Source organism: Cebus imitator, unplaced genomic scaffold (assembly GCF_001604975.1).
Source record: "Cebus imitator isolate Cc_AM_T3 unplaced genomic scaffold, Cebus_imitator-1.0 Scaffold38, whole genome shotgun sequence".
NCBI classification, from domain to species: domain Eukaryota; kingdom Metazoa; phylum Chordata; class Mammalia; order Primates; family Cebidae; genus Cebus; species Cebus imitator.
Window position 1 is genome coordinate 518,696 of NW_016107353.1, and position 8,323 is coordinate 527,018.

At 40.0% G+C, this 8,323-nt stretch overlaps 1 protein-coding gene and 1 pseudogene across 3 annotated transcripts in view; both read right to left on the reverse strand.

Moving 5' to 3' along the window:
* Positions 1–8,323, reverse strand: part of KLHL12 (kelch like family member 12) — a 39,069-nt gene that overhangs the window by 10,746 nt on the left and 20,000 nt on the right. The gene's annotated exons all lie outside the window — the stretch shown is intronic.
* On the reverse strand, positions 131–3,583 carry LOC108301991 (annotated as a pseudogene). The gene has a single exon (XR_001824150.2). The product of XR_001824150.2 is annotated as a phosphatidylinositide phosphatase SAC2-like (transcript).

Here is an 8,323-nt window from a genome sequence, read left to right on the forward strand (position 1 = left end):
ATTTTTAGTAGAGACGGGGTTTCACCATGTTGACCAGGATGGTCTCGATCTCTTGACCTCGTGATCCACCCGCCTCGGCCTCCCAAAGTGCTGGGATTACAGGCTTGAGCCACCGCACCCGGCCCTGAATTTTTTTTGAGATAGGGTCTCGATCTGTCCCCCAGGCTGGAGGGCAGTGGCACAATCACAGCTCACTGCAGCCTCAAGCTCATGGGCTCAAGCAATCCTCTTGCGTAGCTAGGACCACAGGTGTCCACCACTACACCCGGCTCATTTTTGTATTTTTTTGTAGAGACAGATGTTTCCCAGGCTGGTCTCAAACTCCTGGCCTCCCAAGGTGGTAGGATTATAGGGGTGAGCCACTGCACTTGGCCCAGACTAAATTTTGAAGTTGTGGATCATCTATTAAGGGGTCGAGGATGCCCCTCCTAGAATAAATTAAAACCTGACTCCCTTCTAGAACTTCCAGTAGCCAATATATGTGTTCTTACATTCCTGAAAACAGCAAAATGAAATTTAATAGGTGCTGGTATTCACATCTGATGTATCAGGTTTACTATGTGACTGACAAGACTTAATGCTCCTAGGTTTACATGGGATAGGCAGAAGAAAATTTTTAACGTGTTCAAGCAGAAGACGGGGAAAATTAGGATCAAATGAGAATTTGCTTTTTGACTTTAGTATCAATGACCCTCAACTCCTCAGGGAATAGTTAAGCCATCAAAACTAAAATAGCTTTATATTTAAATGCTTCAGTAACATGTTAAAGTCACTAAAAACTAAATGTATACTTTATTTTGTAGAGGTAACACACAGGAATGAACAAATAGAACAAATTATGGAAAATGCTAATCCCCTAAGTATCTGCATGTCCAGCCCTTGTGTCTACTTCATGTATTCTACCCACCCCACTACAAAAAAAAGTTCAGGTTATATCCCAAAGTGACCTGTTGCTGAATTACTTTCAGATAAGCAAAGCGCTCTGTAGTGTATAAGCTATTCAGGTCTACACATTTGAGGATGATGCACTTCTATAGTCCTGACTCTAAAATTGGGAAATCTACTCAGGTTCAGACTCCTCTTAAAACCATTTGAATAAACAGAATTTGTGGGCCCTGGATTCAGACAGTACAATTAAAATACCCCAAGAGGTAAAAACATCTTCTCATATTTTAAAATAAAAGTCATGGAAGAATTCTTATGGCTAAAAGCTAAATCTGAATTATCTGTGTCTGGCATCGTATAAACATACTTTTAAGTTCATTTTGCTGGACTTCATCTTCATAAATCACTTCAGGTTCTGCAGGACTCTTCTGAACTTTTGCCACTGCGAAGTTTAACCCACGGGTTAGTCCAGCTTGGGTAATACTAGTAACCGCGACCATGGAACTTCAAATCTTTGCAAAGGGAGAGACTGCTCTGCTGCTACTGCTCTCTGAAGGAGGAGTTACATGAAGCCCTGTCTCAAGTTCAAGCATGCTGGAAGCGGAACTAAGGGTCTTTTGAAATGCAACTGAATGCACTGGCTTAACTAAAACTGTGGGCCTGTTGCAGAAAGAGACACATCTAATTGAGACAGTTGAGAAGGTGTCTGCTCTGTTGATTCTGATTGGGTTTCTTCGTTGGAAACTTGGTCATTTGATTTCTTTCCTGACTAGCCTGCTGAGACACAGACCTAGTGTCTAATAGGTAGGTCACTTTGTTTTGTGCATCTTGCACAAATCTGTGGCAGTAAATATCCATAGGCTTGGCAAAGCCAGTCAATATGTGTATTTTGAAAAGTTGCAGAAGGACTTTTCTTCAAATGAGACTCCTGGCCTTTTCCAAGCCCACTCCCATGACAACAGTAACCTCTGAAGGGGCATGACTGCTACCATCAGTGCTGCTAAGAGAGTGAGACCAACTGCCTAACTGAGGTGCGGAAGCAATAATACCACAACTAGGAAGAATGTAATCTATTGGCCCTGCACTCTCTAATGAATTAGCTAGCTGCCTGTCTTCATCAGACTTAGAATCTGTAAGGAATTCATAGGGTGGTATGAGTCATTATCCGAAGACATGTCCCCATCAGACTCTGCCTGAACCTTACCCAACACTCCTGTGTTTTCCATTGTTTTAAGACTACTATCTGATCTCCAAAGATTTACTTTTAAGTTTGGTTTTAGAAAGTTAACTTTTGTTTCAGGTTTGGTAAAGTTTCCTAGCTTTCCAAGGTTGCCAATATTTATATTGGATTTGGTCTGTTTCACTTTTTGATTTAGAGATGAAAGTTTGCTCATTAAAAAATTCTTTCCCTGGGCCAAAGACCCTTGGTTTTGAGATCTGATACCAATGATGTCTTCGTGAGGTTTACTGCTCTTCCTCTCAAGTTTCTTCCTGATTATGGGTACCTCCAGTTCTATGGCTTGGATGGTGATCTGTAGCATCTCTGCAATGCACTGAAGGGGATATTTTCCATCCTCTTCAGGACCGCGCATTACAGCTCGCAGGGTGCGGAAATAGCCATTTGCTTCTTTTTATCTGTAGTGTAGTGGCATGCAGAACTCTGGCTTACCAAAAAGAGGGGTTCAGGACCCGTTTCAATTTTTCCAGGTCTTCTAGACTTAGTCGTTGATACTGGTCTACTTTATCAACTTCATCATCACAACAGGCCACATAGTAGGCAGAGTTAGAAACAGCCCATCCACATCTCTGTGAGCAGCATCAATGCAGGTGCACTCTGAAAATTGTTGCTTGAGCCAAGCCATAAAAATTATGTCATGACGCATTTTCATATGAAATAATTCGACTACTTACAGTATCACTTTCATCCTTGCTTCCTATTTTGGCATTAATATTTATATCAGCCAAACACGATCCTCAGTCAAAAATATTCTGTCCTTAATAAAAAGCACTTAGCACTAACAGGTGGTCGGAAAATGTCAACCCTCCCCCAACCCCCATTTTTACAGAAGTCTTAGCTGCAGTAAATACTTAACTCCCTCACCATCCACTATTCCTTTTTAATAATAATAATAATAATTATAAAAAGTACATTTAATATGAACAAGAAAAACAAAAAACCCTTTAGGTATTTCCCTAACCCCCCCACACTTACAGCTCTGAAGGAGTGCTTTATTCATTTTTGTTTTCCCACCATTGGGGCAAGCCCTCCTTCCACACTATGAAGCACCACATGAAGCCCAACCACTGCGACAATGGTCTCATAAAAGATGCTGTCTTCAGGGGACATTAACTTCAGACTTTGGAAAAGAAGTAATTTAAAGCGAAAACATAGCCCTATAGGAACTTTAACCATAGGTGCTGCAAAAGGAGAACAATCTTGAAAGTCATAGCCAGAATGCCATCAGACTTGGGATTGGTGGTGGTGGCAGTGGCAGCCTGCTGTGCGGTAGATGGGAGGCCTGTGGGAGTATGGCATTGTCAGTCATTCCGTCCGTCCGTCGATGCCTCGAGGCTGTCAGACAGCCACCTGCACCCAACCTCACACCTGTGGCGAATGCAGAGAATCTTTTTTTTTAATTAAAAGACAGGGCCTTCCTCTGTCACCCAGGCACAATCTCGGCTCACTGCAGCATCGACCTCCCAGGCTCAAGCAATCCTCCTACCTCAGCCTCCCAAGTGGCTAGGACTGTGGTGTGTGCCACCAAACCCAGCTTTTTTAAAAAACACTTTTTCCAGAGTCAAGGTCTCACTATGCTGCTCAGGCTGGTCCCTAACTCCTGAACTCAAGCAATGCTCCTACTTTGGCCTCCCAAAGTGCTAAGATTATAGACATGAGCCACATAAACCAGCCGCTCAAGGGTTTTATGGCTCTAAATGGCTGGGAACCTTTGATAACTGATTCCCAAGCCTCTTTGCTGTGAAGGACTCTCTTCATTATTTTCCCCTGACAGATTCTGTGTTTTGACAGACTGTCTACCAAAGTGAGTTTAAGTAATTAACTTCCCACTGCCAACAGAGCTTTTGATAACTATGAGTACCAGTGTTTCATAATGAATGGATATAATTTTACTCAAATCTTAGCCTGTTCAGCTTTTTCTAGCACAAAAATGATTTTCTTTTAGAAAATTTAAAAATTACTAAAGGATCGTATAATTACCATCCCCACTCACATATTACTTCTCCCTGTTAAAAAGACTTAAAAAGTATTTTCTTTGTGATTATAAAACATATACATTTTTACTGCTAAAAAACTTGGAAAATACAAGTATTATGAAAAAAAAGTTACTCATAGTTCCACAATACAAAAACACACCAAAATGTAACATAATTTCCTTCCAGCCTCGCTTCTACATATTTATAAAACACAAATGGGACTACATTATATTGTATCTTGATGTTTTTATTTCATTTTCCAAATATATGAATAACTCTTTTAGTACATGGTTATAATATTCTTAGGCATTTCAGGGTTCATAATTTTGGGTTATAAAAAATCATAAATAACTCTTGTGATAAATAACCTGAATATGAAATTTTCCTGATTGTTTTCTTAAAGAAATGGGAAGAATGCTGAGTAATAAACGTGAATTAGAAAAAAAAATTTGGGGCCAGGCATGGTGGCTTACACCTGTAACACTAGCACTTTGGAAGGCGACTGAACCCAGGAGATCAAGACCTTATTATTAATTAGGTTGAACTCTCTCTTATATTTAGTAGCCAGCTTTACTTGCCCTTCTGTGAACTGTACACTCCAATCATTATTGTTTCTCTCATGTATTCTTGTTTTCTTTTGTTTTTTTTTTGTTTTTTTTAAGAAAGAAAGTCTTGCTCTGTTGCCCAGGCTGCAGTGCAGTGGTACAATCATGGCTGACTGCAGCCTCAGCCTCGATCTCCGGAGCTCAAACATCCTCCCACCCTCCCATTTCAGCCTCCCAAGTACTTGCAACCACTAATTTATTTTCTTTTTTTTTTTTTTTTTCTGTGTGTGAGATGGAGTCTGACTCTGTGACCCAGGCTAGAGTGCAGTGGTGTGATCTCGGCTCACTGCAACCTCCACCTCTTGCATTCAAATGATTCTCCTGCTTCAACCTTCCCGGTAGCTAGGATTACAGGCATGAGTCACCAACTCCGGCTAATTTTTGTATTTTAGTAGAGACAGGGTTTCACCATGTTGGCCAGGCAGTTAATTCTTGAGCTCAAGAGGTCCACCCACTTCAACCTCTCCACTGCTCTTGCCCCTGTCTCATGCATTATTATGAGCTCTTTACACACAAATGATTTTAACCCTTTATTTTAATTTACTTTATTTTTGAGATGGAGTTTCGCTCTTGTTGCCCAGGCTGGAGTGCAATGGCACCATCTCAGCTCACTGCAAACTCTGCCTCCTGGGTTCAAGTGATTTTCCTGCCTTAGCCTCCCAAGTAGCTGGGATTACAGGCATGTGCCACCACACTCGATTAATTTTGTATTTTTCATAGAGACGGGGTTTCTCCATGTTGGTCAGGCTGGTTTCAAACTCCCAACCTCAGGTGATCCACCCTCCTCAACTCCCAAAGTGGTGGGATTACAGGCATGAGCCACCGCACTGGGCCAACCCTTTAACCCTTTAAAGTGTTGTTCCAAACCTATGTTCCTAATTTGCCATAATTTTATATGTGATTTTTAATTTGGTCAATATTGACTTTATCCTTTGTGATTTCTTCCACTATTTTGTGCCCAGAAAGTCTTTCTGCCTTGGGAGAATTCATAAGGTTTCAACGTCTTTGAACCCTAAGTTGGGGACCAATACTGAAACAATCTGACTCAAATAAAAAAGAGCTAGTGAAAAGGTCAACCAGAAGAAGCCTGTTTGTTCTCTGCCAATGATGGAGTACTTGTTAAGTGAGGTTTTTATCTTTTTAATGAGAAAAGCTTATTTAAGACATCTAACAAGAAAAGCACATTTCTAAAACTGAAGAACCTGGCAGTGGCATGCTCATTACTTTTAGCCGGAGGGGAAGGGGCGCGTGTGTGCTGTGAAACACTATTAGAGAAATAGAGCTAATGCAGGACTGCTAAAATAACAGGGTTCAGAGACTTACATTTCCATTTGCATTGATCTTTAGTTCAAAAATGGAGACAGCCACAAATTAGAAAAGGAATTTCCATTACATCTTCTTTGAGACAGTAATGGGTAAGGTTAATAACTAAAATTTGGCAGGCTATTGTAACTTGGCTGTCAATTTAATTTTCTTCTGCTGTATGCAGAAGAGTCATTATTCTGGTAGCTGGTTTAGCAGCCAATATGCATAGATATGGGTAGAAGACATGATAGAAGAACAATCTACCTTCTAAGGCACTGACAAGGCGATGCTAAGAATCTAATTGAAAATTGCTTCAGCATTTCCCTTCTAGAACTTCTAAAAAATAACCTAAAAACTATGAAGGTATACAGATTCATAGTTTAATCCCTCAAGGTCAGGGCAATAAGCAAGTTCTCTAACCAAAGAGGAGCCCCTTCTGTTGCCTGTTCAGAGAGATGCAGGAAATGTACCTCCAAAGAATCTTTTGGGTTTATTGACTCATTAGTTTTTAGTTCAAAAACTAAAAAACTTATTATTTTAATAAGCAAGTAATGAGTGCTATTATGCAAAACAAACAAACAAAAAAACATTTTTCTGTGTTGGAAAGTACTTTAGTGACTGAATGTTAACTCTTGATATAGAGATAAAGAACTGGTAACCCAGAGAAGCTAAAGGACTTGCCCAGACAGCAAGCTACTAGAGTCAGTGACAGAAATGGGAGTAAAAATCAAAGTAAGCAAAATGTCTTATCTCCTTGTGCCAGGTTCTTTCCACTACATCACTGGCTCTCATGGTACAGGTTGAGGAACCCTTATCTAAAATGTTTAGGATAAGAAGCGCTTCAGGTTTTAGACATTTTTGTAATATCTCCATTACTTATTTGCATAACTATTTGAGCATCCCTAATTCAGAAACACCAAATCCAAAATGCTCAGTGAGTATTTCCTTTGAGCATCATGTTGGCACTCAAAGTTTTAGATTTTGGAGCATTCTGAGTTTCAGACTTTCAGAATAGGGATATCCAACCTGATTTTTAAAAATAATGATAATATTTTAAAAAACAAAAGTAACGGCCAGGTACAATGGCTCACACCTGTAATCCTAGCACTTTGGGAGGCCGAGGTGGGAAGATTGCCTGAGGTCAGGAGTTCAAGACCACCCTGTTCAACATGGTGAAACCCTGTCTCTACTAAAAAATACAAAAAATTTGCCAGGTGTGGTAGCACGCACCTGTAATCCCAGCTACTTGGGAAGCTGCGGTGGGCAGATCACCTGAGGTCAGGAGGCAGAGGTTGCAGTGAGCCAAGTTTGTTATTACCAAACTTATGGTAATAACACAGAGGTATATAAATAAGATTTTAATGGTATTTCCTTGTAATCCCGCCCCTGTTGGGTAATCTTGTTAAAAGTTTGGTGTGGGCCACACACAGTGGTTCCTAGCACTATGGGAGGCTGAGGCAGGCTGACTGCTTGAGCCCAGGAGTTCGAGACCAGCTTGGGCAACATGGGAAAACCCTGTCTCTACAACAAATACACACATTATCCAGGTGTGGTGGCAGGCACCTGTAGTCCTAGCTACTAAACAGGCTCAGGTGGGAGGACCCACTTGAGCCTGGCGGATGGAGGTTGCAGTTAGCTGAAATCCAGCCCGGGTGACAGTGAGAGACCCTGTCTCAAAAAATAAATAAATAAATAAATAAAAATGTAGTATGGATCTTTGTATACCTTTGTTTAGGCTTGTACAAACACCATACACATAACAGGAGTTTTTACCTGTGCTTTTTAATTGAGAAAGCTTTTCTCTCAGTATGTCCAGTCTGTTTACCCAGCTAAGAATATGCAACTCAAGGCCTTTAATAGCACCACAATATTCCACAGTAAAACTGTACTATAATTCAGTCAACTATTCATTCCCCTTGAGATAGAATTCAGGTATCCCTTTCTTTCTGGTAATACTAACAATTTATAGTAAATCCCATATTCTTACAAATATATCCCTATAAACTGGCTTGTATTTCTGTAGCATACATTTCCAGAAATAGGACACAAGGCATATGAACATTTTAAGCTTTAAAAAGTTATCTTGTTTAATATTCATTTCTAGACCTGTTAATGAAGCACATTTTTAAGTGTTTATCAGTCCCTTATATTTCCTCCTGTATGTGTTACCTATACTCAATCTCCTATTGGGCTATTATTTTTATCTTATTGGTTCATATGGGTTCTTTTTATATTAGAAATATAACCTTTTACCATACATGTTGAACATATTTTTTCTAGTCCATGTCTTTTTTTTTTATTTTATTTTTTTTTTT